The sequence below is a fragment of the Triturus cristatus genome, chromosome 11 (genome assembly GCF_964204655.1).
Source record: "Triturus cristatus chromosome 11, aTriCri1.1, whole genome shotgun sequence".
NCBI classification, from domain to species: Eukaryota; Metazoa; Chordata; class Amphibia; order Caudata; family Salamandridae; genus Triturus; species Triturus cristatus.
The window spans coordinates 540,087,120-540,096,447 of record NC_140594.1 but is presented as its reverse complement, the minus strand read 5'-3'; the positions used below and the strand labels follow the sequence as shown (position 1 = coordinate 540,096,447).

General features: G+C 40.4%; 1 non-coding gene across 1 annotated transcript; it reads left to right on the top strand.

The window, feature by feature from the left end:
- The first annotated feature begins 2,266 nt into the window (after positions 1-2,266).
- Positions 2,267-2,385, top strand: LOC146785040 (5S ribosomal RNA). The gene has a single exon (XR_014971035.1). It is a non-coding gene; the product is annotated as a 5S ribosomal RNA (ribosomal RNA).
- The last annotated feature ends 6,943 nt before the right edge of the window (positions 2,386-9,328 follow it).

The window sequence follows — 9,328 nt, the reverse complement described above, 5'->3', positions numbered from 1 at the left end:
CCTTAATGGATGCACCACCACTGTGCAAATGAACAAAATTATCTGCAAGTTCCGCCCATTTAGGCATGCCCTGTTTTCTTAGTAGTATGTAATGGTAGTCTTCCCAACTTTTCCCACATTGATGGACAGGTTAACAAAAGGCCCTCAAGCGCATTTCCTGCAGACTTTAGTGATGCGTTATTGATGCACACTTACATCATTTAGTTAAGGGACAATACCCCTGTTTGGTGGAGATTCACCTCTTTGTAGCCAGGAATAAGATCGACCAGGTCAGCACCTATAAATATCTAGAGGTTAAACTGAACTCCAGATTACACATCAAAAAGCATCTTGCCCAACGAAGGGCCTAAGCAAAAAAACTGTTCTTCGCCCTCAACTTAATAAACAAACATTTGCAATGCAATCGGTCTCGCCTTTGGGACCTTATATGTATTTAGCTATGCAGCACATTACCCTTGGTGCTGAAACATCTACTGTTCTTTAACATGGAGGGAAAGTAGCAGCAAACTGTCTGACATGCCAGGTATGGGAACACATGGAGAGGAATATTGCCTTTCAGCTGGAAATGGTAGAGTCCAAAGCTCTGTTTTCAATATAAAATCGGGGCCTACGGTGGTCATATCACTGAAAATACAAGATTTGAAAAAAATGTTACTGTCTACGGGTGCTTGTGGAAGACAATTTCTATGGACTTGAATCTAAAGAATGCTAAAGTGATTCTGGTATTTGACTGACCTCTGCTGGTCATTTTCTATCATGAAAGTTAAATAGAGGTAGTTGCCAGAAAATGTAAAAAAGAAAGTCCCTCAGCAGAAAGCAATTCTGGTATTTTACTGACCTCTACAGGTCGTTTTCTATCAGGACAGTTAAATAGAGGCAGTTGAACAAGCAGAAAGCAATTATGGTATAATACTGACCTCTACTGGTCGTTTTCTATCAAGACATTTAAATAGAGGTAGTTGAACAGAAAAAAAAGTCCCTAAGCGGAAGCAGACAAGTCCTAGGGCTGATATCCAGAGACTACCAAGTACATACACATATAAGTATATACTAAAGTATATACAAGAGGTCTCGAATGTTCGACCTAGTAAAAAAATGGAGAGTTTGTCTTAGTCATATTTACTGCAAATTATTGGAGCAAAATGTCTACCATCATTGACGTATGGCTCAGAACTCCTTAATGGCAAAGACGTAATGACTCTCAACACTCTACAGTCCGTCCAGTTCAAAAGCATCTACCTCATACAACAACACACCTGCCAAGCACAAGTGCGCCTGTAATTTGGGCTCCAGCACATGGTGAGAATGACTGCCCTACTTAAATTGTGCTAGAAGGTGAGAGCTGCCCTACCTGAGTCCTTGGCTGCTTTGTGATGGTCTGAAAATGAAAGCCAGCACACAATCAGAAATAGCTGGCCAACTGTGCTCCGCCAAGCTTTGACATCCCTCAGATTACATGAGGCCTGGGAGCGAAATATTAGCCACGCATCATTAAAACAAATTGGCATCAGAGCTGCCAAATTAAGATTGTGGTCAATGGATAAAGCGAAATTGGCAGGCAAAAAATACAGCAGGTCAGCCTTACAATATTATAACACCTGGGAGACTCAACCATACCGTATGTGTTACATCTCTCAAACCTTCCAGTATTTTTATTTAATAATACGAATGGGAGTTTTTCCTTCAAAAGATTACGTGCCGCCCTGGAAAAAAAGATGGTCGAACTCTCTTTGCCAAATCTGCTGTCAATTGGATGAAAGTTTTCTACACTACCTGTGCATCTGCCCAGCGGTAAACTATTTAAGACAGAAATTACTTTTCCCTGCCTTTCAGGCCCTTAATATAAGATCATGCCGCAGTGCTGACATCATTGAACACCAAATCAATTCAGCTCTCTTGCAGGGCCGCTAAGTTCCTTTTACAAGTGAATATCCTATTGGCGTCAACACGGTCACGCCAGATAAGTAATGGCATTTGTAGGGCAGGGAACCTTGAAGCAAAGATGTTGCCAATCGCCATTTGAACTGTATACTTATTTTTCATTATCGCCAAAAAATCCTCGACCTCAATTCCCATGGGAGAACCTACGCACAGATCAATAGGTGGACCATTGTTTTTAGACTATTGCTTTTGCAATGTTAAGACATATTAACCATGAATTCCTTTTTAACCTATAATGCTTTCTTAACAAGATATTTTATTCAACATTATGTATGGCTTAAAATTGCAATTATTTTAATTAATCTGCAGACAAAAATACGTATATGCCTATAGCCAAACCACCCTGAAAGCACCTGATCTCGTCTGATCTCAGAAGTTAAGCTGGGTTGGGCCTGGTTGGTACCTGGATGCGAGACCGTCTGGGAATACCAGGTGCTGTAGGCTTACCTCTTTATAGTCATGTCATCTCCTCTTGACGAGTATTCAAGTTTTCAAAGATTTATGGATGAAGACGCTCAAGGAGCAATCATTTTGCCAAAATTACATGCACACCTTGTGGTCCTATACGCAGCTGGAGTGTATACTCAGGACATTTCCCCAACAAGATATCAATTACTAATAAACCTAATGAAAGTAGTCTAGTTCTATAGACTTTTTGGGCAAAGAGGCAGTGACGCTCCTCCTTAAAATTGTAGCTTTGGCTCAAGTGAGTTCTAGAAATATCATCATCTGTGCACTGCCAATTTCCCAGCTCAAGATGCAGAGTCCCAGATTTAGTAAGCCTTGGTCTTATCCTTGTGTCGCGCAAGGCGATGCAGGGACAATGCAAAGACTTTAGTAATATTTATAAAACCATGCAAGCATGATTTTCATTGCCTTGCATAGCTTTGTAAAGAAATGTAACCCAACACAGTGGCTTATATTGCGTTACATTATATTTGAAGCTGAAGGGCGTTCCGTGGGGGAAGCATGGGAGTTTCCATGCATCCATCCATCAATTTGATGCAATTCCAGATTTGTCTGTTTGGATTACCTTCCTGCACAAAAGCAATCCAAAGAGGTGTTTTCTTCTTTCCATGTGTAATGTATAATGCACTTAATGATACCTTCCTGCACAAAAGTAATCATGGCTGTAATTCAAGCACCATTTCACTGTCATGCAAGGGTGCCTGTGTTGACTCGAGGCAGCACACAGTGCAAGTGCCAATTGTAGGAATTTGTAAATATGGAGCATTCCACCTCTCTCCCTTTCACACAACACGTCACAGCAAGTTCCTTTTGCTGCACCGCGCTGCATGAAATAATAGTAAGTAGGCCCCATAATGTGCCAAACAAGTTATAACAGCTATGCCTCTATGGTCGAACCTCCATTTATGCAAATGTCTATTGGCGAAGATGATAATAAATTATTGAAGCACAGTTATCAAACAAATGACCATATCCCGATGCACAGGCAATACTCCATACAGCATGAGCAATATTTTTAACAACCATTATCTGAAAAGCGGGCTGATCCAATGAGAATGACACAACGACAAATGGCTGAGAGTGTGCTGCACTACTCCCCATGACTGCTTATTGATCGTATGAGTTCTACGGAAACCTAAAGTTGTCCCTAGTCAAGCTTAAAAACAGAAGATATGGCCCTATGCTCCCCTGCTGTGCACAATTCCATAAGGGGCCTATAGATGTTTTTTACTGGGCACAATTCAATGGGCATTTCATGGCATGTAGAGCAGGAGCTTTATTTCCTATCACTCAACATTGCCTCCATTTTCAATTTTTGTTTTTTTCTTTGCTACGGTATTTGGACACCCTATTTCCACAATCCTAAGCAATAATCCCTCTATGTATCCTTACATTTTTTATATTTCGATGAGATCCCGAGCCCCCAAAACATTCATGTGATTATATTATAAAACCAACATGTAGTTGAAATATACATATTTTAGAAACATAATTTAGACATGCGTATCCTATGTGATTATATTTTAAGAAATTACTTTACATTACAGAAAGGTTAAAAACATTGATCCTATTCACAAACATTTATTTACAACCAAAATATTTTTATGTCTGCCAGTAATTCACAAAATATTATAAGAAACAATGGTTCTGTCGGGTATGAACAAAACAATTACTTTGTTCTACGAACGGATCGAGGACAATTGAAGAATTAATCCAGAAATGACCACATAAATTATGAAGTACAAATCATACACACAATGTTGAAGTACAACTCACGGTAAAGTCAAATTTAGTGGGTGAAATGCTGTTCTTTATACATAAATTGCATCATTTATATAAACACCCATATCATTTGTAAAGCAAGGTTACCAAAGTAATAAACTGTAAAGTGAATTTGTGAATCAGTGACAAAGTGACATAAGTGACAGAATTGTGCATAATATATACAAAAATTGAATACAAAAAACTTTTTATGTACAAAATATACAAGAAGAGGGCCAGTATTAAAGAGAATTACAATGACACCGTTTCACGAATAAATCAGAGTATGTGTAGAAACAGGTCTTGAACTGGTCCTAGCTATTGTCGTCGACGTTTCAACCCAGTGTAAGCGACACTAAATCGTCATGTAGGGTCTTCATCAGGACTTAAAATAAACGATGGCAACCTGCAGAAGCAAGTAAAGCACGTATCAAAAATGTGATATGTAATTATTTTAGTGTGTGGTCCTAAATATAACGTTGTGATGTACTGATAATGGAGAGGCCATAACTCACCTAGCCAGTGGTCTAGGATGGCCTAACAATCAAGCGTTCAAGTGTTCAAGGACAGAGTACCTCATCCAATGGGGTTCTGAAAGTGAAATTAAGCGCGGAATGATGTCAAGATACCGCTAACACCAATTATCATAAAACATTGAAGTTGCGCCTCGACAATATTTAAATTACAAGAAGTACGTCAAAGGGAGAATTACGATTTATCAAACGAATTTGCCCCAATGGAAACTAACCAAAAGAGTTCAAACCTACAAGCGCAAACCGATTTGGGAGATTAAATTCATAAACAAAAGGTTCGAGTGACCATCTCGGAGTAAACACAAAGGAAAAGGCTCACCTCAAAAGGCGTTTTCCTATACGAAAGGCCGTGTTGGTTGAATGATATGCGTCGGATCCAATCCGAAGTTAAAATTCCGTACCAATATCTGTAAGGGCAAATGCGCATTAAATAAATAGAGGAGGGGCTCATGGCTGAGTGAAAAAATGTCAAGGGAGGCTTTAGGAGAGTACCTACTTTAGTTCAATGGTAATTAATGTCCAGCGATCCCGACTCACGCTGCCACACCACCTTTCATAGTTGGAGGAAGCCGCAACTGACAGACCGGCTGCTATATGAAGGCAAGCCAGTGCAGTCCTATTTGACGTAGGTAGAATGACGTACCAGGGAGGTTGCCAGGTAACCATCGTCGCGTCTGAAACCTGAGGCAGCTGAAGCTAGCGCGAGTGTGTCACCGCGCTTAGCTGACGTAGGCCGACAATCAATATGTCAGTCGGTTAGATTAACTAGGCAAAGAGAGCCGACTGGAGATATATTGTGTGACAAACGGCGTGTATTGCCTATATGTAACTTAATATAAATCGAAACGTGAAGCTGTCAGTTTTTTACGGTTTCAATCGAAAAGTGGGACAACATTCGTATGTGAGTATGCGTGGACTATTCATTTGCATAGACAATGGATAGAGTATGACACAAAATTACGTTTGTTGTGCAAAATAGCATCAATGCGCCATGCCTAAATAGAATGCAGCAAAACACTCAGAGAATGTAGTGAAACATGAGTTAAGATTAAGGCCATCGATATTATATTTGTATGTGAGTATGCGTGGACTATTTATTTGCATAGACAATTGATAGAGTGTAGCACAAAATTATATTTGTTGTGCAGACTAGCATCAATACGCTATGCCTAAAGCGAATGCAGCAGAACACTCAGAGAATGTAGCCGAACATGAGTTAAAAATTCTCGAATAGCCATTAACAAGTGATGGTTCTCGAAGCGGTTATGTGAAACAGACCGTAAAATAAGTGGAACATATGGATTTCACCACAATATTAGTTTCAATAATGCATGTTCACAAAAATATTTTTGTTTTACGTATGTTTCGAAGAAGCATCATGGATAGTTAATTACAACACCTATACAATCGTGTACAACGAATAACAAGGGAACATACAATGTTCATAAAGACATTTGTTTCATGGAAAAATCAAGTTTCATTATTTACATCCCCTGTACAAATATAAAAACAGCAAAGTTACAAAAGGCATTTGATGAGTATAGCATAAGGGCCATCTCAAATTTACATGTGGAAAGAACTGTTGCAATAAGATTATCAAAATGCAATAGTTACTGATCAAACTCATGATACCAAAATTACATATTTCTATTGGGAATGAGCCAACGAGTATGTCATTATAAAAGTTATAAAAAATGACTTTATAATTGACTTGTTATTTTTGGGGATGAGCCAGCGAGTATGTAAATATATCAAGATGATTTCATAATTGACCCATCGCTCTAGATGTTTCCTCAAGGCTATTCAGACCTTGCTGAACAGTATTAAGAGAGTGAATCCATCTGCATTCCTTTCTCTTTAAGTTGAAGACAATTGAGCCACCTCTTGGTGCCAAATTTACTTTTTCTAGCACCCACCATTTAAAATCTTCAGGTTGATGGTTTTGTGCCAGAAAATGATCCACCATGGGGGCCCCTTGTGTCTTGCATCTAATGCGACTCATATGTTGAAGTATCCTGACTTTTATTTTTTGCGTGGTTTGACCCACATACAAGGAGTCGCAAGGACACCTTATCACATAGATGAGATTGGAACTATTACAGTTTGTGAAACTAGAAGAGTTATGTGTTCTGTTGTTGTAGGTGAAGGAAGAACCCTCTATTGTCAAGGGACAGGCTTTGCATTGGCCACACTTGTAATGGCCCATGAGGGGAGGTAGACCGAAGTGTTCTCTAAGGCCCCGAGGTTTAGGTGGTTCAAGGTATGCCTTGACAACACTATCTTTCACATTCTTGCCCCGCTTAAAAGCAAAGATAGGTTCTTCAGTAGTAGAGAGCTCACTGGCAACAAGGTTCCAATATTTTTTGATAATTTTCTTCATGCCATTGATCTTGTTGTTAAAGGATGTGACACATACAATGGTCTCCTTTTTGGGTCTGTTCTCCTTGACCTGTAGGAGTTCGTCTCTCGGGCAATACCAAGCACGTTTTCGTGCGCGTTTTAAAAAGACCCATTGGGTATCCCCGTTCCTTTAACCGAGTGGTGAGGATCTGGGTTTCTTTAAAGAAATCAGCTCTTCGTGTACAATTCCTCCTTAGTCTGAGGTATTGGCCATACGGAAGATTATCTCTCAGGCTACGAGGATGGTGAGAATCATACTTGAGGAGGGTGTTCCGTTCCGTCGGTTTACGAAAAAGGTCACAGATTAATTGTCCATCATCAACTTCGAAGGTGAGATCCAGGAAATCGATGGTGCTATTGTCATTCGTCATGGTGAATTGAATATCATTAGATCTTTCATTCAACCAGCTGTAGAATTGATTGAGTTCATCCTTAGTACCAGACCAAATCATTATCACGTCATCTATGTAACGTTTCCAAACAGTGATGTGGTCAATGAATGGATTTTGATAGCTGTAAAGATGTTCCTCTTCATATGCATCCATGAAGATGTTGGCCAGGCTAGGCGCATAAGTAGCCCCCATCGCCACGCCTTTGCATTGGTAGTAAAATTGCATCATAAAAATAAAGTAGTTATGTTTCATAGCAATTTCCAAAAGGCCAATCAAAAAATCCGTCGGTATCCAATGAGGTCTCATTCTTTTATTAAGGATGGCTGTAATCACTTCAAGGGCCCTCGTCTGAGGAATGGAGGTGTAAAGCGAGGATACGTCTAGCGTGACCAGTAGCTGGGTTTGGGTATCGAATGGTTGACCCTCCAACAATTGAATGATATGCATCGTATCACGGACATATGATTTGGTCAAAGGTATCCATGGCTGTAAGAAGTGATCTATAAATTGGTTAAGCGGTTCCAAAATAGATCCACATCCCGAAACAATAGGTCTTCCTGGCGGCTTGTCCAGGCGCTTGTGAATCTTGGGGAGGGTATAGATGGTCGGAATCCTAGCTTCCCGTTTGTTAAGAAAATCACATTCAGATTGACTGAGGAAACCTTGTAACACTCCATCCATCGTAATCCCTTCAATCAATGATTTAACCTCAGTTGTAGGGTCTCTTGGTATAGGGCAATAACTGTCTCTACATCCCAATTGGAGCTCTATTTCCGCAACATAATCTTGTGTGTTCTGCAGGACGACTGCTCCGCCCTTGTCCGCGGCTTTGATCACGATTGCCTCATTAGCTCCTAGTGTTGATAAGGCCAACTTTTCTGGCTTGCTGATGTTGTATTTGATGTATTTCTTTTTCTCCAGTAGCTCCATGGTCTCCTCAAGCACAATTCTTTCATACGCGAGTATTTTCTCGCTCATCATATGCGCACTCGGTGTAAAAGTGGAGAGAGGTCTGAAAGGTGTGGCGGTGGCAGCAGGGGCATAGATATTTTTAGAAAAATAATATTTAAGCCGAATTTTCCTAAAGAAACGTTGCAATTCAACTTTAACATTGAAGGAATCGGGAACAGATGTAGGTACAAATGTTAGTCCTTTGGCCAAGACCATCCTTTCTGCATTAGTTAGTCTGTAATCAGAGAGATTGATTATGGGATCCAAAGTTTTAGAGGTCAATGGATCAGAAATTACTTGAATGGTTGTGGGGCTGATGTTAATTTGAGAGGCCGGTACAATAGCCCCAAGGGAGTTAGATTGAGGGACATCCAGCTGTAAAGTTTCATTCCCAATCTCTCTAGTTATAGGTTGCTCCAACTGTGGGGTTTCTATTAGCATGTCACTAGTTATATGTCGTTCCAATGCGATCTCACTTGTGTTTGTTAATGGTGGATTATATTCAGACACTAGTGTTTTGGATCCATGCTGTGAAGTTAATGATTTACTAGTCTGATTAGGGTTTATAGGGGCATTGATACTCAGTCGACTAGGTTGTGGACAAGCGACAACTACGCCATCCAGATGCATGTTCACCATCTGTACGTTTGTCTGCGGGTCGAGATCTCCCCATGTGCCTCTGGCTGAAAGAAACGGACACGCGAATTGGTGCGCCGACTGTTCCCTCCCCTGTGGTTGTTCCATCCTCTTGAGCGACCCCAGAATTGGTCCTGACCTCCACCCCTGTTTGGTTGTCGGTGGCCCTCCCCTAAAAAAAGGGACAATTGGTTATCTTGGTGGCTAGTGGAGGGTCTTTCCAAATCTGAATCAGAACCACTGCCA